This window comes from Schistocerca nitens, chromosome 2 (genome assembly GCF_023898315.1).
Source record: "Schistocerca nitens isolate TAMUIC-IGC-003100 chromosome 2, iqSchNite1.1, whole genome shotgun sequence".
Classification (NCBI taxonomy): Eukaryota; Metazoa; Arthropoda; class Insecta; order Orthoptera; family Acrididae; genus Schistocerca; species Schistocerca nitens.
This window is the reverse complement of record NC_064615.1, coordinates 814,026,979-814,053,989: the sequence shown is the minus strand read 5'-3', so window position 1 is coordinate 814,053,989 and position 27,011 is coordinate 814,026,979. Positions and strand designations below refer to the sequence as shown.

The 27,011-nt window shown below is 44.8% G+C and overlaps 1 protein-coding gene across 1 annotated transcript in view; it reads left to right on the top strand.

Annotated features, from left to right (window-relative positions):
- Positions 1–27,011, top strand: part of LOC126234651 (suppressor of lurcher protein 1-like) — a 652,665-nt gene that overhangs the window by 409,101 nt on the left and 216,553 nt on the right. The gene's annotated exons all lie outside the window — the stretch shown is intronic.

The window sequence follows — 27,011 nt, the reverse complement described above, 5'->3', positions numbered from 1 at the left end:
AATAGACAACACTTGCGCTGAAGTCACCATGATTTATGAAGGTCCCGTGGACATTACAAAACGCAGGATATACACTGAAGCGCCAAAGAAACTTGTATAGCTATGCGTACTCAAATACAGAGATATGTAAACAGGCATAATACAGCACTGAGGTTGGCAAAGCCTATATATGAGACAAGTGTCTGGCACAGTTGTTAGATCGGTTACAGCAGCTACAATGGCGGGTTACCAAGATTTAAATGAGTTTGAACGTGGCGCACGAGCGATGACATCTCCGAGGTAGCGATGAAGTGTGCATTTTCCTGTACGACCAATTCACGAGTGTACTGTGAATATCAGGAATCCGGTAAAACATCAAATCTCCGACATTTCTGTGGCCGGAGAAAGATCCTGCAAGAAGGGGACCAACGACGACTGACGAAAGACGTTCAATGTTACAGAAGTGCAACCCTTCCACAAATTGCTGCAGACTTCAGTGCATACGACCCATTCGACGAAACATCATCGATATGGGCATTCTGAGCCGAAGGCCCACTCGTGTACCCTTGCTGACTGCACGAAACAAACCTTTGCGCCTCGCCTGAACCTGTCAAAACCGACCCTGGACTGTTGATGACTGGAAACAGGTTGCCTAGTTGGAGGATTCTCGTTTCAAATTGTATCGAGGGGATGGCCGTGTACGGGTATGGAGACAGCCTCATGAATCCGTGGACCTTGCATGTCGACAGGGAACTGTTCAAGACGGTGGAGGCTCTGTAATAGTGTGGAGCGTGTGCAGTTGGGGTAACATGTGTCCCCTGATACGTCTAGACACGACTCTGACAGGTGACACGTACGTTGGCATCCCGTCTGATCACCTGCATCCTTTCATGTCCATTATGCCTTCCGACGAACTTGAGCAATTCCAGCAAGAAAATGCGACACCACACACATCCATAATTGCTGCAGAGTGGCTAGAGGAACACTCTTCTGAGTTTAAACACTTACGCTGATCACCAGTCTCCACAGACATGAACATTAGTGGGTATATCTGGGATGCCTTGCAAAGTGCTGTTCAGAAGAGATCTCCACTCCCTGTTACTCTTACGGATTTATGGACAGTCCTGCAGGATTCATGGTGTCAATTCAGTCCGGCACTACTTCAGACATTAGCTGAGTCCCTGCCACGTCGTGTTGCGGCACTTCTGTGTGCTAGACGATATTAGGCAGGTGTGCGTGTTTTTTTGACTCTTCAGTGTAGTTATAAACAGAGTCCGCGATCACAACGGACAGCAATGCGCCTTTTGAAATGCATCTCATTTTAGCCGCAAGCTTGGTAAGGAGCTGTTGTGGTAGGACGTTCCATTCCTCCATCAGCGCAGTGGACGTGCTGTAGTACGCCCCGCAACACATCGCACACGTGCTTGATGGGATTTAAGTCGGGGTAATGGCCAGGCCATTTTATTGTTCCAAGAACCCCTTCACCTGCGCAATTAGATGTCGTGGTGCATGGTCATCCAAAAAAATTAGTCATGGGCAAACGCGTGACGGCGCTGGAGTAAAGGTTACAATAACGTTGAGCGGTGAGTGTACCGTGTCCGAAGATTTGGAAGTAACGATGCCCATGCAACATCACATCTCCGCACTCCATAACACCTGGACCACCGAAACTATCATATTCGACAATGTTCCAGGGTGCATTAGGTATTCCGACGTCCCACCACATGATGGCACGTCTAGAATCACTACTCAAACTCAGTCTCACTCCTTGTTGGTCCAGTCCATAGCTCTTCGCACCTCCACAGAGGGTGCTGAGGATGTGCAAGTGTCAACGGAACACACGTGCTGGTCGTCGAGCAAAGAGACCCTTATAATCACCATACCACTGTGTATCGTGAGGTTACATGCGTTGTAGTCCTGTTAAATGTAGTTGTAATTTATCTCGCTGTATGTTGGTGGTTGATTCTAGCCTGTCACACAATTTGGCTCTGAGCACTATGGGACTCAACTTCTGAGGTCATTAGTCCCCTAGAACTTAGAACTAGTTAAACCTAAGGACATCACAAACATCCATGCCCGAGGCAGGATTCGAACCTGCGACCGTAGCGGTCTTGCGGTTCCAGACTGCAGCGCCTTTAACCGCACGGCCACTTCGGCCGGCTGTCACACAATTTATCTGTCATCTGAAGCTGTAGTTGACCGTGGCCGACCACATTTTCTGATTTGGTCCAGAAAGCACCCCAGTCACGTGGGAAAATGCCATGAGTAATACCAAACTCCTGGGCTACACTCATTCACTTATTCTTCCAGTTTTCTAATGATTCTTCCGTCTGTGAAGTGATATCATGTTTTACTGACGCACACCACCACAGTGCACAGCAACTGCACGTTCACTGACACATACCGTCGTATCCCATTCCTTCGTCTGCCCTGTGTTGCAAGGCCAGCCGCGTTTGGCGGTAAAGTCTTGCTGACCTTACGTCATGTGGCGTCCAGCTTCCTGTGCACGACTGGGAAGCTTCTGGCATCATGCTCCCACATTTTTTAGTTATTTCCAACAAGTAATTAACATATTACTTTATCCATCTCTTCCTTACATTTTCCAGAGCGTTGGATTACATCTGAAAACATAAATTTATATTGTTAAGAAATATGCGTTCCAGAATTTTTTTTTGTGTTTGATAATTCCACGTGTTTGTAACAACGTTTTATGAACGTTCTCTAATCAGAATTTGGTTTTTTTGCGAAACTCTTTCAACATCGGTTCGCGATATTTATTTAATATCTCTAAAGTTTCAGAAACTAGGAAGTTGGAATATATGACAAACAACAGGAAGAATGGTTGTTTATAGAAGACAGCAATGGAATGTGCCACATAAAGCGCTGCAAAGTTCTCATTTAATTAATCACCTTGGAAAGTTAAATAAATCTTGATGAACGTTTCTTACAAATTAAGGAAACAGTGAACACCACATAGTATGTATGAGGGTCGGCGAAGAAACAAATTATTCTGAAATGTGGCGAAATCTCCCCCCCTTATTAAAGAGAGTCAGACATGATGCTAGTTAGTTAGCTGTCTAGAGCTCTCCTCCAATGAAGCAAGCTAATCAAACTGTGCGCAACGGAGTTATTAAGCGTTAATTTTCGGCCCATCAATATGTCAGTGGGTGGGGGTAATTACATAGTTTGCTTAATTATGCACAGGGATTATTAGCCATGACACAAAATTAAATGATACGATAAATTTCAGAGTTTATTAGCATAAGTTGATTTCGTTAAAGCATTGTCAATTATTACAATAACAGTGCTCCAGATTTAAAAACAAAAATAATGAACACGAAAAAGGTAAAATGTTGCCAAATTTCGAGCGGGGAAGCAAGTAACGGTAAATTGAGTTCTCTAACATAATAAATTTTAGGTGACTCAAATCCGTGACTCAGCAGCAGTGATTCCTGTCATGTATGGAATGTAAGTAAACTTGTGCAACTGCACCACCCCTCGTGCCTAAGCATGAAGTTACTGAGGTTTATTAGATAAATCGTGACCTATACCGCCGGTTCTCTCTATAAGTCTCACCATCGATGGGGTGTGAATTTGCTGACTGTGACAGGTGCCGATGGCTCTCTATATGCAACTGTCTGCCTGCCGCTGCTGCATCCTCTAGAAGTCTACCGATGAAGTCTCCACCAGGAGCGTCGTGACCGAAGAGTGTCCCAGTTGCGTACGGAATCCAAAATGTCTCTACAGAATGTACAGCGTGGAGTGACTGCTGCAAACACAGGTCAAAGTGCCCTCTCTGTAAGCAAAGCTGAAGCCACCATAGTCAGAGTATAATCCGAAGTTATGTAAAAAGTTCAGAGCGCGTAAGTTCTGTGTATATTTCATGCGTCTCAATTAGCCATTGCCAATCATATGTGTGTATTTGTGTATTGAACTGGGGACCTAGAAACAATGGAGAGGCTTCATCCCGCTGTAGCTCTCAGTCGTTCACAACCCCACAACAGGTCACAGTAGTTCACCCACCTCACAGCCGCCGCACACCGAACCCAGGGTTATTGTGAGGTTCGGCCCCCAGTGGACCCCCTCCCCCGGGAACGTCTCATACCAGACGAGTGTAGCCCCAAATGTTTGCGTGGTAGAGTAATTATGGTTCACGCATACGTGGAGACAGTGTCTGTGCAGCAATCACCGCCATAGTGTAACTGAGGCTGAATAAGGGGAATCTGCCATCATTCGCCGAGGCAGATAGAAAACCACCTTAAAAACCATACACAGGCTGGCCGGCACACCGGACCTTGACACTAATCCGCCGGGAGGATTCGAGCCAGGGACCAGCACGCCTTCCCGCTCGGGAAACAGCGCGTTAGACCGCGAGGCTAGCCGGGTGGGAATGCCAATCATACAGTAATATATTTTTCCTGCCAGTGAAAATATGAAACAGCCACCGCTGTATTCCCACCAATGTACGAGAAATGCGGCCCTCCGAGTGAAGTGCACTGAAACCCCTCTTCCAAAAACTTGCATCAAAAAATTTTATGTCATGTACTCGAGCAAATCCATATGTCCTATTTTTGGTACCTTTGCGTGCTATCTTCCAGCATGGAAAAACAAAAAAGAAAAATTGGGGAAAGTATTAGTCTTGATGCTGAACAGGTGGCCCAAGCATGTCACCATCATTTCCAAGGACTGTCCGTGTCTTTTAGAAATATTTCGAGGCTGCTATACCTTCCTGAATGTTATGTCTTAAGAACGGCTCAAAAAACTGGCTGTTTTATCCACAAAATCCTCTTTTCACCAGGTTAACGTTTCTCAGATGTCCTTAGCAGGAAAATATTACCGAGCGTTCCAGGCTGATAATGTCTCTCCAGGAAGCGGATAGACCACTATGACCGACTACCTCGAGCATCTGTCCTCCTACCTGAGTCAAGCACCAGAGGCCGATGCTTTACCTGCGTGCTAAACCAGCGAGGGTTGGGACAGTTCTTCTCCTGAAAGCTCCTGTTGGTCTGCGGCTGCCATAGAAAGAAAAATCTTCTTAGCCCGTAACCAGCACATGCAATTTACCATGTAAGAGTGATAAGATGGAAGAAAAGGTAGAAATCACCTACACCGTCACTTTGTTGTTTGGAATTGGAAATAAACGTCCGTTTCCACATACTCCCCACTTTCGACTGGAGTGTATATATATATACTCCTGGAAATGGAAAAAAGAACACATTGACACCGGTGTGTCAGACCCACCATACTTGCTCCGGACACTGCGAGAGGGCTGTACAAGCAATGATCACACGCACGGCACAGCGGACACACCAGGCACCGCGGTGTTGGCCGTCGAATGGCGCTAGCTGCGCAGCATTTGTGCACCGCCGCATGGTGGTGCACCTGCACATTCCGCAATTAACACTAGGCTGACCCTTGACAGGATGTTCGACGGGCGTTTCATAGGACGTGGAGGACGCATAAATTGGCCAGCCCGTTCTCCTGATCTTACACCTCTGGACTTCTTTCTGTGGGGTACGTTAAAGGAGAATGTGTACCGTGATGTGCCTACAACCCCAAAGGATATGAAACAACGTATTGTGGCAGCCTGCGGCAACATTACACCAGATGTACTGCGGCGTGTACGACATTCATTACGCCAGAGATTGCAATTGTGTGCAGCATATGATGGCCACCACATTGAACATCTATTGGCCTGACATGTCGGGACACACTCTACTCCACTCCGTAATTGAAAACGGAAACCACGTGTGTACGTGTACCTCACCCCTCATGGTAATGGACATGTGCGTCAGTGAAAAAGACCAATAAAAAGGTGATAGCATGTGGACGTAATGTGCTGTTCCAGTCTCTTCTGTACCTAACGTCCATCACCGTTCCCTTTGGATCCCTACGTAATTCGGTGCTCTCCGATACAAACGATCGAACAGCGGAGGAGTCGTACTCAAGCGTCAACTTAAGGTTACAATATCTCCGGATGTAATTAACATTTTACAATGCAACAAACGGCACTGATTATGTATTTATTTATATGTTCAGATGTGCTAACAAAACTAACGGGGTTCCATTTAAAAAAACGTAGGTTTGTGTTAAAAACATACTTCCGTGCATTTTTTTATGGTTTGTATTAACCAATTACACTAGCCCCTCTCGTCACGTTCGGTCTGTGGAATCGGTTCGTCAGTATTTGATGTGGTTTATGAAATATATCCAGCGGTAATGGTAGGTGACTCACCCTATATATATATATATATATATATATATATATATATATATATATATATATATATATATTTGTGCTGTTCAATATGTTTTCGATGGATACCACGAGAGTCCCTCAAGCACTGCAAGTCTGCAAAATGCATACAATCTGTTCTCAGTCTTATCGAAAAAATTTGTTTCTGATAACTTCTCATGAAAATGCAGGGAGCCCAAGCAACGAAAATTACTTGTTATTACTCATATACTATTTACACAATATTGAAATTAATATAGATTTCCCTGCTTTGAGCATAAGCATTTAGGCTTATTTAGCTTGTTAGTAGTCATATATAGTCACTTTTTTCTCACGACTTATTTTAAGTTTATTACAGATGTGAAAGGTGTCTGTTCTGTCCGACATGTCAGACGGAATAGACTACCACTCGTGATGAAGCAGCTGGGACATAATGTTAAATAACTGCTGTGAATGAAATAAAATGCAAACGAGCTGCGACATAGGCAAGACGATAATAATGACTTCCAGACGCACAGCGAAATGCAAGAGTTGAAAACTTGTTCCAGACCGGGACTCGAAACAAGATGGCACTGCGACCCTAGAACGGTTGCTTAAACTGCTTCGGTCGTCGCATTACAGCAGTGCCCTGTGTGGCTGGAAATCATTACTACCTTCCTATCTCTTGATCATCCCATTTTATTTCCTAGCCTACTGAAGGCACGTGTCGCGTGTTGTGTTTACTTTGGCCGCCGCTTAAGTGCCGTCTTCAACATGGCGCAAAGCTATGGCAAAACGATTTATATTTCACCTTTTTATCAGACTTCACCCGTCCCAAGGATCTTGACATAGAACGATTTCTTCGTGACTACGTTAAAATGTGGACACAAGATCTAATCTGAACCCACCTGTCCACAGTTAGTATTGGAGGGTACGTCAAGATAATAGACCATGCAGGGTGCAACAGAGATCTACAGGAGACCAAACTTGGATTACATTTCTGTTGTTCCCAGTGCAACGTACGGACCATTGCCGTCGATCACGTCGGTCTCTGCGTACGAACGAAACGGATATTCGATCTGCCGTTCGAACTACCCGCGGATGCCTTCACTATGGCGCTTCGAACCTACGGCAACGTCATGCACCACGTCGCCGTACTATGGCTATAGTTAAGAATATATTCCGTCTTAAATGGTGTCAGGCAGGTTTGTATCGATCTGCAAAGACTCGTGCGCTCCTTCCTTCGTATCGGGGCCCTCATAATGTATGACGGTCAGTCCCGCACCTGTCCCGGTTGCTGGCAGGAGGGCAATTTGCGGCCTGACTGCATCCAACAATGTGTAGCGTACCTCTCATTGTCAGAAGCGTCCCTACTACCCACGCTGGGCGCCGTACCAGTAACTTATACGGTGACCCTCGCTATGGCTACGACTTTGCCAGCCCGTCACATAGTCTCTCCGATCCGTACGCCCCGCCAACCACCATCCTTCGTATGGTACAGCCGCTCCACTTGACTACATGGCCGCCACCCGGACTCCCGCGACGGACGCCACGGAGATGGATACCTCCTCACGACAACAGGTTGGCTCTTTCATTGTACCAACAGAGGGTTTCGAACCAGGTCGACGCTCCTCCTTGCCGCCATCCTACACTGAGGAACACGTGCACAAACACTGATCGCCGCGTCCGCGCAAACGTCGTTATCTCTTGCCCACACGTTCTCGCTTACTCTTTGCAAGGCAAAGGAGACGCCACCCAACCAGCCGGCGGTTCTACGCGGCTGTCGGCAGGTGGTACCGCTGATGACTAAAATATTTTGCCGGATGGGCACCCAGTGGAGGCCACCACGAACATGGCAGTAACTGGTGCACAGGTTGAGACTCCTGTCTCTCTACTAACGCCTAATGATCTCTCTCAGAAAAACGACATTCATATGGACATTGAACAAACCCTTGGGACAGAGACATGAGGTGACAACGTGGAGGACGGAATGCCTCCTCCACAGGACTGTCTACAACCCGCCGATGATGTTACTTGTTAATATCGGAATCGACAAATGGCGGCTATCAGGATAGGTTCTCCTCGCAGTTCATGCCTCACACCGCCCCAGAGATGGTAGATATGGATCCACCACCATACCAGTTTGCCACACTGAATATCAGGGTAACTGGCACAACATCAAAGGCACAGATCCTCTGTGATATGCTTTGGGACTCTGACGTCACCCTTCTTCAGGAAGTTCGTGCTGCCGAGCAACCACTCACTTTATAGCTATGATTCATACACACCTGTAGGCGATAACTCATGGAGTGGAGTGGCCTTCTGCATACAGGAAGAGATCTCGGTCACAGACGTCACACTTCTCCCATCAGCTGGATTATGGCTGTAACCATGTTTGACATGCATATCGTCAGTATCTACTCCCCTTCTGGCTCTATGAATCAACGGCAGCAGTCCATGTTCTTCGCAGTTCGCAAATGACATGGCCCCTCTATTTTTCAGATGCAATGATCAGCTGGTTGTGGACATCGATTTCAAATGCATCGTCCACCCAAAGGACCAGATACTTGGTCATTCACCATTCCCAACGCTGCACACCTTGGTCGAAGACTTTCAGCTCACTGACGTTTGGGAAAAGATTCACGTGAAACCCCAGTCTGCGAGCAAACTCGACTGGTTTTATGTATCCATCCACCTATGAAATGAAGTCTTGTCTTGCGTTTTCGCACCATTGCGCCGCCATCTGCACGTTCACTCTACCACCTCAGTCGGTCTGGCGCAACAAAGGGTTCTGAAAGTGTAACCCACACTGGCGACAATGTATTGCTACTGTGTGGGCATCCTGTGAAAAGCTTCCCCCACGGCATGCATCCATGCTGCAATGATGATCAAAGTGTGTGAAACCTGGAGTCACAAGGGTCTTCATGAAATGTGACAAGGAAGCATCGGCCCGGCATCAGGACGCCATCAACTTTCAATACACCATCCTTGTGAGCTCGATGCGCTTCCCCCCATCATCTGATGTCCAGAAGGAACGCCCATCTCCACACCCTCCAACATGATATATTGAATGGTGTCCACAGTCCATGCTGCATCTCACCACAGTCGCCGGAGTTGACTCTTCGTCTCTAACCTGGCCATCTCCTATGGTACTCGCCATGCAATGCAGCTGGTTGTGATATCTGCCTTCTCCACCAGCACCAGCACTACGACGACGACCCGATGGCGGAGCAAATTCCTGGCGACCTTCACCCCGCTTCTGAATGGACCCTCACCTGACAGAGTCGACACCAATGACGTCAGCGATCACTACAAACGAGGTGACAGAAGCCATCGACAAGGGGGCAAAGAACAAGTCGCCCACCGAGCGAGGTGTCGCAGTGGTTAGCACACTGGACTCGCATTTAGGAGGATGACAGTTCAAACCAGCTTCCAGCGAGCCTGATTTAAGTTTTACGTGATTTCCCTAAATCGTTTCAGGCAAATTCCGGGGTGGTTCCTTTGAAAGGTCACGGCCAATTTCCTTCCCACCCTTCCCTAATCTGTTGGGACCGATGAGCTTGCTGTTGGTTCCCTCCTCCAAATCAACCAACCAACGAACCAACAAGTTGCCAGGACCAGATAGTCTTCCAATTGAACTCTACAGGGCGTTCACCACCTTAATGCACCTTCGCTGGTTTCAGAAGCTTCAGGACCTCATTACTCAATCCTTCCCAATACCACTCGAATTTGTCACTGGAGTTCTTTCACCAGTGCCGAAGTCATTGAGAGGGACAAAATGTCTCTGCTCACTGTACCCTTACATTAATGAATGTAGTTCATAAAATCTATCCATGCATCGCAGCAGCACATATACACACAGTCTTACCTATCATCCTTTCACTGGAACAGACTGCATGTGGTTGTGGGGCTACCCTTCAGATTGCTTTGGAGAAAGCTGTAACCTCATCGCGATAGCTGTGGTCTGTCGGCTCTGGGCAGCACTCGTCTCTATTTATTTTACAAGTGCTTTTCATCAAATTCGATATCCATTCCTCCTCTCCATCGTGACGTGTATGGGGTTTCTGCCACTCTTTGTGGATGCCATTCGCTCCTTACTGCTTCCTGCTGTTTCCTTGTTGAACTGATTCCTACACATTGCTCTGTACTTCAGCGATACCCCATGTTCACAGTACTGTATGCCATTTCCCTTGAGACACTCATTGCTTGTCTTACAATACACGTACAGAGTCTCAACTTGTGCGATCGTACCTACCACTGCAGGACCTACGCAGATGATCTCGATGTCTCGCCTACTCAAAACTGGTACTCAATGACGCCACCCAGTGGATCCAATGATATGGAAGTATTTCGAGTAGCATTCTTAACGCCCATCAGTCGGTGATGATGCATAGCGAGTGTGGGCCCGAGTTTGTGGTGCCAGACCTACTCCCTGTTAGTACCGCCTTTCAACAGATGGGGATCGCCTTTACTGGCTTCACATATCATACTGTAGCATTGGTCTAGTACTGGCTTTTACAGTCCACACGGCACCATGTTCACAGCCATGTCTACCATAGCTTGAACCAACTTCTAATCATGGTCTATGTTAATTCATACGTATCCCCTAAACTAATACATGTTGCCCAGATGCTGTTCCTCCTTTCGTCACCTACTTCAATCGTCCTTTGGCTACTTCGTGTCAGCAGGGGCCCTTTTCAAGATCCACTAAAAATCCTTATCAGTGACCCCTCTAAAATGCGGCCTCAGACTCACAAATGTGCAAGAGCGAGCCACTGTTCTATGCTGTCTTCCCTGTCTTTAAATTGAGTCTCTTTGATATTCTCCGACCAGCTTCTCTTCAACCCCTGATGGACATACCACATAGCTCCCCATTATTGTCCCGTATCGTAATTTATATCCTCGAACACAGCTATGTTCAAGACGATTTCATGTTCACTCACCCTCTTTTTGCGAAGGGATTTTATCCGTTTCTTATATCGTTCGCCGTTCACAACCTTGTCTAGGTGTAACAACCAGCCATTAACTGGGAGACGGTTTGGGGGTGCGTCCTAGCACTCTTTTTATCATCGAACGCATCCGCACACTGAGATGTCGTCTTCAAGGTAAATTCCCGACCAATTGTCGACTTCATCATATAGAATTAGCTACATCGCCACTTTGCTCCGGCTGCCAACTTGAGGACACCGATGAGCATCGTTTTATGTGGCCTCTGAAATGGGATGTTCCGCATCTCACCCATCGCATCATGGTTGTGATCTCTCTACCCCTATAATGTTTACCCTGGTGTTCCAGTTGTTGCCCAAGACTTCACACTACTGGAAAACACCATTCCCTAGTTTTGTTTCTAGGACAGGTTTAGAATACCTGTTTCATAACACTCAACATATTTTCCTCCATTTGTGGGATTCGGTTATCATTGAGCACAATACGGTCCTCCAGTCGCCCTATTACAGATGAAACTTCGCATGATACGTCCAGTACTTCGGCTGTGCCACATCTCTCCATTTCGTGATGTATCCCGGATACACATTTTAAGGTAATGTGCAGCAACACGTACAGGCCAACGAACTGATATAAAAACAACATAAACAACAACAAAAATTAAAAATCATCGTTTCATATTTTACTGGGATATCCTATCCCTCATTCCTATCGTCCTTAAGGATTGGCGCTTGAACCATTAACCCATTTTTAGCCCGTCCGGCTAGCCGTGCGATCGCACTGCTTCCCGAGCGGGAAAGGTGCCGGTCCCCGGCACGAAACCGCCCGGCGGATTAGTGTCGAGGTCCGATGTCCCGGCCATCCTGTGGATGGTGTTTAAGGCGATTTTCCATCTGCCTCCAGGAATGCGGGCCGGTTCCCCTTATTCCGCCTCAGTTACACTACGTCGGCGATTGCTGACACTGTCTCCACGTCCGCGTACACCATAATTACTCTATCGCGCAAGCATAGGGGTTACACTCGCCTGGAATGAGACGTTCCCGGGGGTCCAATGGGGGCCAAACCACAAAATAATCCTAGGTTCGGTGTGGGGTGCAAGTGAGGCGAGTGGACTGCTGTAGCCTGTTATTAGGTTGTGTACCACTGAGGACTACGGCGGGGACGGATCCTCTCCGTCGTTTCTAGGTCCCCAGTTCAATACATATATACATACAAACATACAACCCATTTTAGACATTTCAGTTTCCTTAGGTGGGAGAGGCAGTTAAGCGCTGTAGAGAAGCGGTGCATTCGCTTTCGAGTCCCGGTCTGGCACGAGTTTTCAGCTCCCAACGTTGCATTGTTCTATGCGGTATGCGGCTGTAAGCTATTATTTCCTTCCTATCTCTTCCCGTTCCGTTTTAATTCCATCCTCTTCACTCTGATTAGTGAAATTTTAAGTTTACGCACATGATTCGTATCGTGAAATTCATCTTTAAACTGTACAAATTATCCTTAATGTAATCAGTAGTACAAGAACACAAAACCTTCACCATACCATGCACACTATTTTCTAGTGTAAGTTCCCGTCTTCTCCTCTCATCATATGCAGCATCCCTTTATCATCAGTCGTACGATCTTTCCACGGGTTATCATAATCCTATGAATCATTATTTTAGCTTTTCTGATCTTCGGCTCCACCTGCATGTCGCTAGAATCTGTGGAAAGCCTTATATAAAAAAATAAAAATCTGTTTTGTTATATAGTCATTGTTATCCTTTCCTGTGTAACGAAAGGTTTAGTTACGCTCTGATCGATAAAAACCTTCATACCTTCTCTATGCACTTACATAATCATGTTCCATGCTTCAGTAGAATGATTTTGAACCCCTTTCTACAGTTTCCTTCTTGATGTAGTCTCATTGTCGTCTCCATACTGTCATCTTTCTCTCGTGCTGGTGTCATAACACTATATAAGCAAAAAATTATTAGGAGAAGCGACTACTTTATTTAAACAGAAATACACAGAAAAAATTTCACCAGCTTCCTCCTAGTATAGGTATAGGTATCCCATGTTGAACACCCTAAATTCAAAAATCATTATCAAATATATTAAACACTGACGCTCTTGGTGTGGACAGAAATACATGTTTACTGTCATTAATAACCTTCATCCAGATGCTTCCATGGCATGGACACCAAATTCACTGCACTAAATTATTCTATCTCTCTACCATCGATGAACAACCAATAAGACGTTGATTGTGCTAAAGCTTACGATACCTTGAACTGTAGAAACTTTCTGATGACACGTAGAATTCTCATAATAATTGAACATATACATAATCTTCTACACACATAACCTTATGAGACAGAAAAGCATTTCTATAGGAAAACGCCCGCGTCTCGTGGTCGTGCGGTAGCGTTCTCGCTTCCCACGCCCGGGTTCCCGGGTTCGATTCCCGGCGGGGTCAGGGATTTTCTCTGCCTCGTGATGGCTGGGTGTTGTGTGCTGTCCTTAGGTTAGTTAGGTTTAAATAGTTCTAAGTTCTAGGGGACTTATGACCACAGCAGTTGAGTCCCATAGTGCTCAGAGCCATTTGAGCCATTTTATAGGAAAACAAAACGATCAAATACGATTACAAAAACATCCCCACATAAATGTAGTATTTTATCGTGAAGTTTGACACAACAAAACCAAAATATGCTGATATCTCACAACTAACTATTCCTTAAAATCAACATCAATCTATTCCTAACATTCCTAACAATATACACAGATAGCAATTACCTCCCACTAGCATTTCAGTTTTTCCTCCTAGCTTGTATTACATATTCTACACTGCTCATTGTTGAGCTTCGTACAAATGTCTGAAATAACCTAAACTGCCCCTCATCTTCTTCATTTTTTTCACCTGGAACGGACTCCGATTCCCTGTCATCCTGTTTCTTCACGTCTTGACCTTTCATTTCATCTTCTTGATGGTTCGCCGTCGCCTCTGCCACATGTACTAGTGCGCAAATAATTAAACGAGCCTCCTCAATCCTCGAATTTGTTCATTTTCCACGTGACAATATTTTCATTTCGCACTTCAACGTCATCATTTTCTTTCTCCTCAGGTGGCAAGGTTTCTGTCCCATTTGCATATCCTATTATGTAAGCTCTGCTCAATCCGATTTCTTGTGCCTCACAAAAGGATTGAAATAACCGAAATCTAGGCCATGTTCAGCAAATTTATGCAAAACCTACCCTCGCTAGTAAAGAGCGTGAGAAATGATGTTATTTAGTTGTCTGTCTTGCTTTCTCCTTCAAAGAAACACATTAACTGAATTGAGCTCAACGGAATTATTAAACGCTCCCAGCAATAGATCAGTGACGAAGGTTAACACAAAATTTCCTTAATTATGTGCACCGGTGATTAGCATTGTAATGAAATTCTTGAATGTGATAAATTCTTAAGTTTATTAGCAAAATTTAATTTCGTTAAAAATATTTGTTTCGTTAAAACCCAGCGCCCTGTCACGTTGACAGAACAAGAGACTTGCCCTGGTGTGGTGATACCTCCCCACTTGTTACATTGTTACAGGTGTGCAGTGCCGTTTACTTCCAAGGCTTGCTATCCTTGCTGTACAGTCCACTGGTTGGCTTGTCTACCATTGTAACACAGATGTCACCACACTTGCGGCTATTGATCCGCGGCTGTTAACGTAACGCTCTATGCCGCTTCCGTACTACTTCTCCTTACTTTTAAATACTAATAATTTTCCGACCAAAGACTGTATTTTGGCATTACACCACCCTCCTCTACGGAGATGATCTGGTGCCTCGGGTCTTAACTCGGCCTAGAACTCTATTGTAATTACTTCGGCCCTTAATCTGTAAAACTAGTATCCAAAACTATATCGGCTATTCTGAACTAATACGCAAATTACTGTTGAAAATCTTGACTCTGTGACTCTATCTTTCATCTCTCACTCGTAATGCTTAATCTCATAACTTCTGTCAAGGCTGCCATATCCTGGTCATTAGCTCAAAACTACGAAACAAAATTCACTGCCAGGGCTCTTGCCACCCTTATCAAAAAAATCTAACTCTCCTTTCCACACTTGTAAACTAAAAATTACATTCTTTCTGTCTTCTATCAATTGTCCTTAACATATCATCATCAACAAAATATGGTGTTGTTTCACTGAAGTGCAATTCTTGGCCGGCCGAAGTGGCCGTGCGGTTAAAGGCGCTGCAGTCTGGAACCGCAAGACCGCTACGGTCGCAGGTTCGAATCCTGCCTCGGGCATGGATGTTTGTGATGTCCTTAGGTTAGTTAGGTTTAACTAGTTCTAAGTTCTAGGGGACTAATGACCTCAGCAGTTGAGTCCCATAGTGCTCAGAGCCATTTGAACCATTTTTTTGCAATTCTTGGAATTTCAACTCACTCTGTGGTAGTTTCTTAACCCTTTGTTTTGGCACAATCTTGTCCTTGCGACACGAGTTCTCTTTATGCTTCCCCAGACAATATAATAACTACCCTTACAAGAAGACCACATACAGTATTCCCATTCACAACACTTTGAAAAGTAGTGCCACTTAGTTCTCCTGTGTCACTCATTAAAGACTGAATTTTCCTCAAAATGCTTGATTTTCTGGTACTCCTGCTTACCCAAAACAACTTTCTCCTGCCTGGTGTAACCGTATCATGTGAATTAGACATTCATGTACTTTTACACGGTTTAACTGCTTTCCCTTGAACAACAGACGAACCTCGTGACATTTCTACACTGCCAACACCTTTCTGTCGTCGAAGCTTGACTTTAGCATGATTTTCAGCCAGAACGTTTACTTTCAAGCTCGTGTTGCACCCCTCAGTCACATCTTACTCGTTGCGTACGCAAGATTCAGGCTGTCTGTAAGCAGCTCGCTGCGCAGATCGGCTGTGACACTGAGGCTTCTAGGATAAGCAGCTGACTTGCCCAGCGAGCTGTTTAGAGCACAGCCGGAGTCAAGTGCACACAACGAGCATGACGTGAGTGAGAGGTGCAACGTGAGCCTGTAAATGCTCTGACTGAACATCATGCCAAAGTTAACCTCGACGACTGAAATCTGTTGCCAGTGTAGAACTATCAGGAGATACACGCAATCGCGCCGCATTCTGAACACGCAGCATAAAGTGTCCAACAGGTTAAGCCCAGTCTACTTGATTATTCACTCTACGAACTGCCAGCCGGAGTGGCCGTGCGGTTCTAGGCGCTACAGTCTGGAACCGAGCGACCGCTACGGTCGCAGCTTCGAATCCTGCCTCGGGCATGGGTGTGTGTGATGTCCTTAGGTTAGTTAGGTTTAATTAGTTCTAAGTTCTAGGCGACTGATGACCTCAGAAGTTAAGTCGCATAGTGCTCAGAGCCATTTTTGAACTCTACGAACTCGCCTCGTTTTCCTTTTACTTTCACCTTTCTTCACAGGAAATATAAGCGCATGTACGGTCTCAGCCACGTCATCTGCAACGCAACTACCAACAACTTCTTGTGCATTCCCTGTAGTATCTAAAACCACATTGTTGTCTACAGTTCCACTCTGCAGGAGAAAAAAGTCCCCGGGACATGGAACTTATTGTTCGTCTGGTCCAAGCTCTCGTCTCAACAGAACACCAACTATTACTCGATGGGACAGAGACTACTGTACTTCAATCACCCATGTTGGTATCTTCACACTTAGTCACTTCGGTACAGCCTAGACTCACTCCGCCAGGCACTGCAGTTATCCCAGACTCACAGTTCCACTGGACATTGGACCTGGTACTTCCACATTACTCTCTTTCACTTCATTACTCTCTGCTTTGGTTAAATTCGCAGGAAGCTGTAATTCGACACTAGCTACAACTAATCTAATCTTTCCACTAGAAAAATCGTCTAACCAGTAGCGACTTTCTACCTTACTCTTCACAGCATCGACAGGTTGAACTACATAGTCGGATGTTCTGCAGGTGCAGGTAAATTATCCACAAGCCTGCTCCTTTCTCTTTCAGCTTCCACCTTCCCCTTTCTGCCTGCTTCCTCCTTTTTCTCCTTTTTCATTCCCTCCACAATTAACGCATTATCAAGTGCATCTAGCTCCTTATCCTTTCCTTATTATTGTGCACCAAAACAACGACCTACCTTCACCTCCTGAATCACTACTCAAGGTTAACAGTTTATGTATTAATAGACAATGAGCCAGGCCCCTTGATCATGATACTCGTATCACTAGCCGGCCGCGGTGGTCTCGGGGTTCTAGGCGCTCAGTCCGGAGCCGCGCGACTGCTACGGTCGCCGGTTCGAATCCTGCCTCGGTCATGGATGTGTGTGATGTCCTTAGGTTAGTTAGGTTTCAAGTAGTTCTACGTTCTAGGGGACAAATGACCACAGATGTTAAGTCCCATAGTGCTCAGAGCCATTTGAACCATTTGAACTCGTATCACTCATAACAAGCAGGTGAAACCTTCCGTGTTTATACCTCCTCCAAATACTGTTGCGTTCCCCTGTCACCCTTAAACTTACAGCCACAATTCAACCCCAGACAGACCTCACTGGCGTCCCATGACACTCACATTCAAACAATAACAAAACCAAAAATTGGACTCATCACCCCACAGTGAAGATATTGTAGGCTTTGTTACTCCTTCTACTGTTACCAAATGACGTAGTGACAGACTCAGAGATCCCACTTCTGACACCACTCTGTGATGTGCTGGGCACGCTGGGAAATGAGTGTGTGGAAGTGACAGGTCATGGGGCCCAGAGAGAACACTGTTAACAATTACAACTGGTTACATGGCGTACTCAGGCAGGCACGCCCCTCTCACCTGATCCTGACTTAGGACAATGAACAGGTGTCAGCTTTCGCTTAGTACTGCTGAGCGTCACCTCGCGTTGCTGAGACTGTCAGCCCCTGCAGGCTATTGACATTGACGTCATCGCAGCGCGGAGTTGTGCTGCAATGGATCCCCATTTGGGAAGCGGCCCCTTGGCTCCGCACTGACCGGGGTGTCGGTGTGTACACTATTTCTTAGGCGTCATGTAAGCTCGACAGTGCCACACTCCTCTCGTGTCACTTTGAAGGTATGCGCAGTCGCCTGGCGGCTGGTGACGCGGAGCTGAATCCCACTAGGGACTCAGCGTCGTAGTCAGTAGATACGGACGCCAAGTCCCGTGAAGGACTTAGTGTAGGCGGCAGGCGCGGCTGGGTCTCGAAATCATGGCTGCAGCTGGCCGAGCCCAGTCGTCTCGCTGTCCGCCGTTGCTCTGGCATCCTGGTAGTACTGCCGGCTCCCAGTGGTGACGAGTCGTCCCTGTCTTAAAATTAAAATTTATTCATATACCCCTGGCGCCCCTTTGTTTCGTTATAACCCAGTGCCTAGTCACGTTGCCAAAACAACGGATGTTCCCTGGTGTGCCGACACACCCATTTGCTACACCGTACAGCTATGCCGCGCCATTTACCAGTGAGCTCTGTGACCTGTGCTGTGCAGTCAACTGACGTCTCTGTTACTGTAACTCACGTGTCGCCTCACTTGCAGCTACTGCATCGCGGCTGTTAAAGCAGTGCCATAAGGCGCTTGCATGCTATTTTTCCTTATTTTTGTTAAAGACAATTTATCTCCTGATCAAAGACTGGATCACGGCACAACTAAAAAATTGTCAAGTAAAGTGATAAATGTTACTACGGATGTAATACCAATTATAATAAACACAGTAAAGGATAAAATTGAAGTGAATTATCATTGACAAAGCTCAGGAAGAGAAGCTTGTAATAGTAAGTTCAGGTCTCTTACAAATTTAGTTGTTACTGACTTAAAGCTGTGACTCAACAGCGGTGACTGTATTCATATATGGAATACAAGTGAAGTTGTAGTGCAACTGCGCCATCCGTAGTGGCCAGACACCAACTAACAGTGAAATTATTGACGTGACAGCAATTCTCTACGCCGGCCGCTGTGGCCGAGTGGTTCTAGGCGCTTCAGTCCTGAACCGCGCCGCTGCTACGGTCGCGGGTTCGTATCCTGCCTCGGGCATGGATGTGTTTCATGTCCTTAGGTTAGTTAGGTTTAGGTAGTTCTAAGCCTAGGGGACTGATGACCTCAGATGTTATGTCTCATAGTGCTTAGAGCCATTTGAACCATTTGAGCAATTCTCTGCCTGGGGTGTCCTCACCAAAGAGTGTACAGCTGCGTGCAGAACCCTAAGTGTCCCACCGAGGGTAAAGCGCGAAGTGACGCTTCTGCAGACAGAGGCCAAAGTGTCCTCTCTGCAAGCAGACCTGTGCCACCCTGCACAGAACAGAATCCAAAATTAAATAAAAGTCCAGAGCGCATAATTTCTGAGGATGTTTCCTGCGTCTCAAGCAGCAGTTACCTATCAGAAGTTAAATTTTTTGTCCCACCAATGAACATACTAAACAGACACCGCTGGATTCCCTCCACCGCAGCAAAAATGCCGCCCTCCGAATCACGTGTACTATATCAGCTGTTACAGAAACTTGTATCTAGAAATTTGACGTCTCGACAGCCCAGCCAATCCAGACAACTTTCTATTGTTAAAAATGTAAATGTCGTGTGGCTAGGGCCTCCCGTCGGGTAGACCGTTCGCCGGGTGCAGGTCTTCCGAGTTGACGCCACTTCGGTGACCCGCGCGTCGGTGGGGATGAAGTGATGATGATTAGGACAACACAACACCGAGTCTCTGAGCGGGGAAAATCTCCGACCCAGCCAGCAATTGAATCCGGGCCCTTAGGATTGATATTCTGTCGCTCTGATAAGTCAGATACCGGGGGTGGACTTACTATTGATACATTTTGCATTCTGTTGCGAAGTATTGAAAAACAAAGTATAGGAGAATAGGAGAAGAATGAAAGGGAAAGATATTGGGCTAGATAGTAACAAGCAACCAAATCGTTTGACCATCATTGCCAGGTACTGTCCGTGTATTTTAGAAGGCTTTCGAGATTTATATTACACCTAGAAAATTTGCTGTGCTATTTACAAAATCCTCTTTCCATCAGGGATATGTTTCGCAGATATCCTTATCAGAAAGTGTACCTTACAGAGTGGGCGTGGCTGACACTGTCTCCCCAGGAAGCAGACAGAGCACAATGACCGGCTATCCCCAGTATCCAGCACAAGAAGACGATGCTTTCCGTGCCTGGTGCACCAGAAAAGTTTGAGATGCTTCTTATGTTGAACTGCCTTTGTGGCTCTGTAGCAGGCACAGCAGACAGAAATCACCTTCACCGACATGCAGTATATGGAATAGAATATATAAAAGTGCCGAGATTGAAGAAGAGAAAGATATCACGAACGCAGTCACTGCTGTTGTATTGCAATTGAAAATAAACATGTATTTCCACTCTCTCCTCCATTTCGACTGGATTTAATTTGAAATGTAATTAATTTGCGCATCAGACTGACTCTAATTTGCATATAAAAATGCGTGTTGTTTGCATAACAATGTATTGTCGAATGAAAAGAGACAAGCCCTAGTGCTGTGATGCCTTTCAACGTAATTAACAAAAAAAACTGTAATTTCTAAAATCTTTTAAAATATGTATCATTTGCTGGTCAATAGCTGGAAATAGTTCCCAACAATCGCATTATATAAAATCACAGAAGACAAAAAAATTTTCCATTTTTGTGTGTACCTCCACAAAGCACCAAATGCCTTTACTACGGTGCAGCTGGTTTCTATAGTACGTTATCATTTGGTAGAATACAGTTTGCTGAGAAACATGTTTTATTTCCATACTCCACATCTACTAGCCGGTCGCGGTGGCCGTGCTGTTCTAGGCGCTTCAGTCAGGAACCGCGTGACTGCTACGGTCGCAGGTTCGAATCCTGCCTCGGGCATGAATGTGTGTGATGTCCTTAGGTTAGTTAGGTTTAGGTAGTTCTAAGTTCTAGGGGACTGATGACCTCAGATGTTAAGTCCCATAGTGCTCAGAGCCATTTTTGAGCCGCATCTACTTACTTTCACAATACAAATTACCTTCGTAATATATTTTAAAATTATGTTATAATCGAGGCCATAACAGTATTCTAGTCTGATAGACGCCGCATATTCTCGAACCTACTTGCGCAATAACATTTTAGCAGCACTGTGGTGATGTACATAAAGTAGACCCTATGGTAAAATGTGAAGCGCAACGTGAAGATGATTTTATAAATCGAACCTTACTTCCCACATGACAGGCATCTCTTTGCAAACCCACTGCAGTACCTAAAAAGAATTAGTAGGATAAACAGTGAACGAAAGCAAAACTAAATCACCAAGTGTTGCCAAAATGATATAGGTATCGAACAAAAAAAAGGTCAGAAGCAGGGAACATCACTTTCTAAGAGACTGTAAACATCAAATAGCGCACATGTGTCAGTCCCTTGAAAACCTGTCCAGAAAACTTACCTAGAAACAATTTTGTTCTTCTCCTTACACGCCTTTCTGAAGCAGTGAATTCTTGGGAACTAATTGTAGCTTTTATATGAATGCGTGGTGTCTGTTCCTTTGTAAGAGCAGACACCACGCAGATCGCACAGCTGAGAAATTTTATGTAAATTTAAGGGGGATCACTGCTGTCAGCTACCGCTGGACATTAATGTCCCCCTGAGTCAATTTACAAGTACATGCAGCTTTGTCTTCCCTCTCCTTCTTTATTGTATTTAGTACCCCACTGGAAGAGACAGAGGTTTCTTGGCTGGTTCAAATAGCTCTGAGCACTATGCGACTTAACTTCGGAGGTCATAAGTCGCCTAGAACTTAGAACTAATTAAACCTAACTAACCTAAGGACATCACACACATCCATGCCCGAGGCAGGATTCGAACCTGCGACCGTAGCGGTCGCTAGGCTCCAGACTGTAGTGCCCAGAACCGCACAGAAGTTTCTTCAAACCTGTGAAAGACGCATCATAACGACATCTTTGCTTCCATGTTTCGTCTTTGAAAAAAAATTAGTAGCATTTCATATATGATTACGTAGGCCTTCCCGGCGTAATAAGTCTTGAAAATAAGGTTTGCTGCCGGATCTTAAAATCAACTTGACTAGATATTTCGGCGATACAACTGGTCGCCATCTTCAGGAGAATGCTGCTTCTGCTGATGCGACCCGCTGAGAACAGTTCTCGGAGGGACTCATCAGCAGAAGCAGCATTCTCCTGAAGATGGCGACCAGCTGTATCGCCGAAATATCGAGTCAAGTTGATTTTAGGATCCGGCAGCAAACCCGGAGAGACTTTCAAGCATTTCATATAGTTACACTTGCCTAATTATAACAGCTTTTTCTACAAAACAAAAGCACATTCTCTGTAACAAAAGGATAGCAACGAGTACGTTCGCAGTGTGCAAGTCGGCAGGCGGCGAGGAACTGAGGGGGCCCCTCCTCTGGAACCAAGGGGTATCTGTTTCGGCTCAAATATTGTTCTTCCTTCCAGCCCCTGAAGTGCATAATATTCCGATTTTCTCTAATTAAGCTTACTAGTGCTCATAACAATTAATGCACTGCACGGATGGCGAATACGTTTATGCCTTGCAACGTCTCTCGTAAGCCTTGTAAGCCTGCAGTGGTGGTATACCACGATTCTTTTGTGGCAGGCCGGGACTTAACGCAAACAAACTAATCGAACGATCCGTGCCGTTAACACGGCTGTACAGAAACGACAGTCGAAACCTGTTTTCACCCCGGCAGTGCGTCGTCACGCACAGGTCTATTATGAGAGGCGTATTGTCCGGTTACTGCGTTAGAACACAGTATTCTGCTGCGACGGCAAGCAGACAGCCGCAGCAGGGGAGGGCCATTGAGTCGTTACGCCGCTCCGAATGAAGCGCGGTGCTGCGAGCCTGCCCTTCTTTATGGCGGCTATCACTGTAGCGCCCTTTGGAGCGCCGGACGGAGCGTAACGTGTGGCGGCGATGACGCCTGGGTGCGTAAAGCAGCGCCGTGAATAACAATGAGAGAGATAAAAGCTGAGTGCGGCGCCGCGCTGGTCCGCGCGCTGACGGCCCGCATCGATCACCCCGGCCGGCCCGAGGGCTGTGACAGCCGAAGCGAGCGAGGCTGCGGCCAGCCCGCGTAGCGCCGAACGGGGAAGGGCCCCGCCGTCTGGGGCGCCTACAGCACCCCCTGTAATCTCAGCCAGTCCCGAGTACCGACCATAGTCTCTGAATGTGATCCTCAAAGGCGTGGCTGTTACTGAGATATATGAAAGACTTGACAATGACCAGATGTGATTCTGGCGAAATCGGCATACCCGGTCATGTCTTGTGTGTCGGGTCCGTGCACAATTTCTCTACACCAAATTTTCCTTCATTTGCCTTCGGTGGCGCAGTGAGGACACTGACGAGAATATGGGTTCAGTTGATTGTTTGTCAACCCTTATAAAGGAGATAAGAGGGGGGGACCTATCCTTGGTTGGGATGGGTATTTTATTACAACAGGTTGTAATTATCATAGAGCTCGAAGGATTGAATTGATGAAGTAGTAAGTTTTAGTCAATTCGTTTATCGTTGTAGCCAGCACAATTCTCTACTGAGGTGTTAGGCCCAAACCCCTTAACATAATCTCAGAGGCTTTTAATAATCACTATATGGGTATAAGTAATAACATTAATTTAAAAAATTCCGAAACATGACATTAATTACCATGATTTTTCATTTTCTTTAATCCATTATATCTCAAATTAATGAGTACAACTTTCAAAAACTGAAAATCACACCATTTGTTAATATCAAATATCCATAAATTTTCTCTATATCTAGTCATAAAGTATTTGCATCAGTGGCAGACTCTGCAAGAGAGGCGCTCTGCATCGCAGTGTAGCTTGCTGTCCAGGTTTCGAGAGAGTGCGTTTCTGGATGAGGTATCGAATATATTGCTTCCCCCTACTTATACCTCCTGAGGAGATCACGAATATAAAATTAGACAGATTCGAGCGCGCACGGAGGCTTTCCGGCAGTCGTTCTTCCCGCGAACCGTACGCGACTGGAACAGGAATGGGAGGTAATGACAGTGGCATGTAAAGTCCCCTCCGCCACATACCGTTGGGTGGCTTGCGGAGTATAAATGTGGATGTAGATGTAGATGAATAATTCTATACAAAACATTTAGTTCTAGCACTATTTTTTTAAACAAATTAGAATACATTGTTGAGCTTCTTGAGTAGAGGCTATATTTGGATAGAAAATTTTTATGTATAAAATGTACCAAAACTTCAGACAATATCAAAGAAATTAAGAGCGTTTTCTCCTTGATGTTTATTTCTTCCTTCTTATTTTCATCCTCCAGATTTCTTCTGGTGCTACTTAGGTATATCCTTTTTTTTTGTGACATCTTCTTCTGCTGGTAGATTGTTGAGCTGCCAGGTTAAATGGCAGATGTTCTCGAAGAATGCAGGACAGCCAATGATTTAGTAATGGACGTCAAAACCGTCAGCTAAAGCTCCACCTTTGCCTATAACGACTAGCAAAAACTGTTTACAAATCGTATATGTAGTTGGCATTTGAATGATAAACTTCATTCAGATAAAGTAGTTTTCATCGATTTATTTCGGTTGGAAATAAATTATTTTCTTTATAATATTCCAATCTTTTAGAAGAGATGAATTGTAAACAACATATCAATATGAATGTGAATATTCGAATTGATATTGGAAAAAAAAACAATATTTTACATGAAAAACGAAGTGTATTATTGTACTCTTTAGAATCTATACTCCCTCAACGCAATCTATGAGTTAAGTTATCAAATGCTGTGTAAACAGTACAGACACAGTGAGCAAGTAAGGCAGAGATAAGTAGATGAAGCGAAGCAGAAGGCGTGGTTTTATTGTTATATCAAACTTGCCCATTTCCTGTATCAGGCAGATGAGTCAGTTGTCTCTCACAGGCAGGGTCTAAGTATTATAGTTGCCACTTAACACCATCCATCTCGCTCGATTTTTGTTTAGCGTTTATCTGGTAATAAACATGCAATCAGTCGTTTTTTTTTAAAGATTTATTCAACCATGAACATGTTTTCAAGCCACTGCAGGCCCATCATCAGATGGAGATGTTACAAGAACATCAGGTTGTGGACCAAGTGTAGCTAGAGGCAGTACTGATGAGTCCACTGCCTTGTAGTATCCATATCAGATTGCATCTTATAGCGTTCATTATTAAGCTATGTACACAAATAAAGATACGATTTAGCTGCACTTGGTTTTACATTGATTCACCAATCAATGCTTTCCATTCAAAATTCCCCATGTGCACGAGTTGCTTCCTGTTGACCTGCCAACTGGAGAGACCTTTGCTTTAGAATGTCTTGCTCACGTGGAAGTGGATCATGATTGGCCGTGGAAGATTTTGTGGACAGACAAAGCGCACTTCCATCTGACTGGATGTGTCAATATACAGAATTGTCGAATATGGGCAATGGAAAATCCAGACGCAAATCAATAAGTGTCACTTCATCCTGAAAAGGTCACTGTGTACTGCATGTTTATGGAATCATTTACAATAGGGCCCTGATTTTTCGAAGAGATAGGTGCTTCCCGTCCTGTTACCTGTACCATCACTGGTAAGCGCTATGAACGTCTGTTGCGGAATCACGACATTCCAGCTCTCCAACAGGGTGGATGTGTGCATTGGATCACTTGAAAATCAAGTTATGCAGCTGCTGAAGCGCCATTTCGGAACTGCTACAATTATCAGCCGCGATTTTCCAACGGTCTGACCCTCCGAATCACCTGATCTTCATCCGTTTGAGTTCGGGCTGTGGAGCTGTCTAAAAGATGTTGAGTTCAAGTGGTCCGATTCCAAATTTAGCTGCATTGAAGGCACGCATTGCGCAACATATTATGAACGTGACTCCGGAAACACTTCGATCAGTTGTGGAACATACTATTTGAAGATTTCAACTTGTTTCAAAGAACGGTAGACAGCATGTTCAACATGTTTTGCGCCACTCACACGGAAATCAATAATCCGATTTCATTTTGATTGATGCTTTTTATGCGGTTTTTGGCCTCAAGACAGTTATAAACTGATGTGAATGATGCTTTATGTGCGGTTTTTGGCCTCAGAACAATTAGAAACCAGTTTTTCCCAACCGGTGTAATGTGACCTTGCCGTGATGGATGAGCTTCCGTAACTAACAGTATTACACCTGCACACCCATGCACACTAAGTAGTACAGTTAGTTTAATCTCAAACATACAAATTAGGCATTGTTGTATGATTCATTTGTGACCTGTAGTCGACCACAGTTAAATTATGATGCTTACATCGACATCTGCTGCTAAATTTTGTAACTATTTATATTTCTTTTGCCATACATTTTCCCCCTTCTCCGATAAAGATCCATTGCAACTTGACGTCATTCTGATCAGTTGTGTTTTTCCTACAGTAGTTTGATAGTTTAACGTTAATTATAATCACCCTGTATACCTTTTCAGCAGTGTGAGAGGAAAAATAAAAAATTAAATTACAATAATTTTATATATACAGATGGAGCAACTACTCAAGGAACTCAGTAATGCAAACAATCCTAATTTATTTTTAAAAAATTAGTCAGCTAGAAGTAAATGTTTCACATAACATTACTTGATGAGAATATTTAATTCTAGATGTGGAGAAAAAATTGTGTAGAGCTTAACAACAATTTTTTTTAAGATCATTTTGCCAGGTGGATATTTGAAATTAATAAGTAATTAGGATTATGAATTTTTTGAAGAAAAAGATTAAACTAAGATACAATGGATTAAAGAAAATTAATAATAATAATAGTAATAATAATAATGAACATCTTGATTCGGAATTTTTAGTTTGATTAATATTATTACTCTTACTCACCACCACCCTGTCACATATCTTTTTTCTCAAATGAATGAGATCATAATTTTT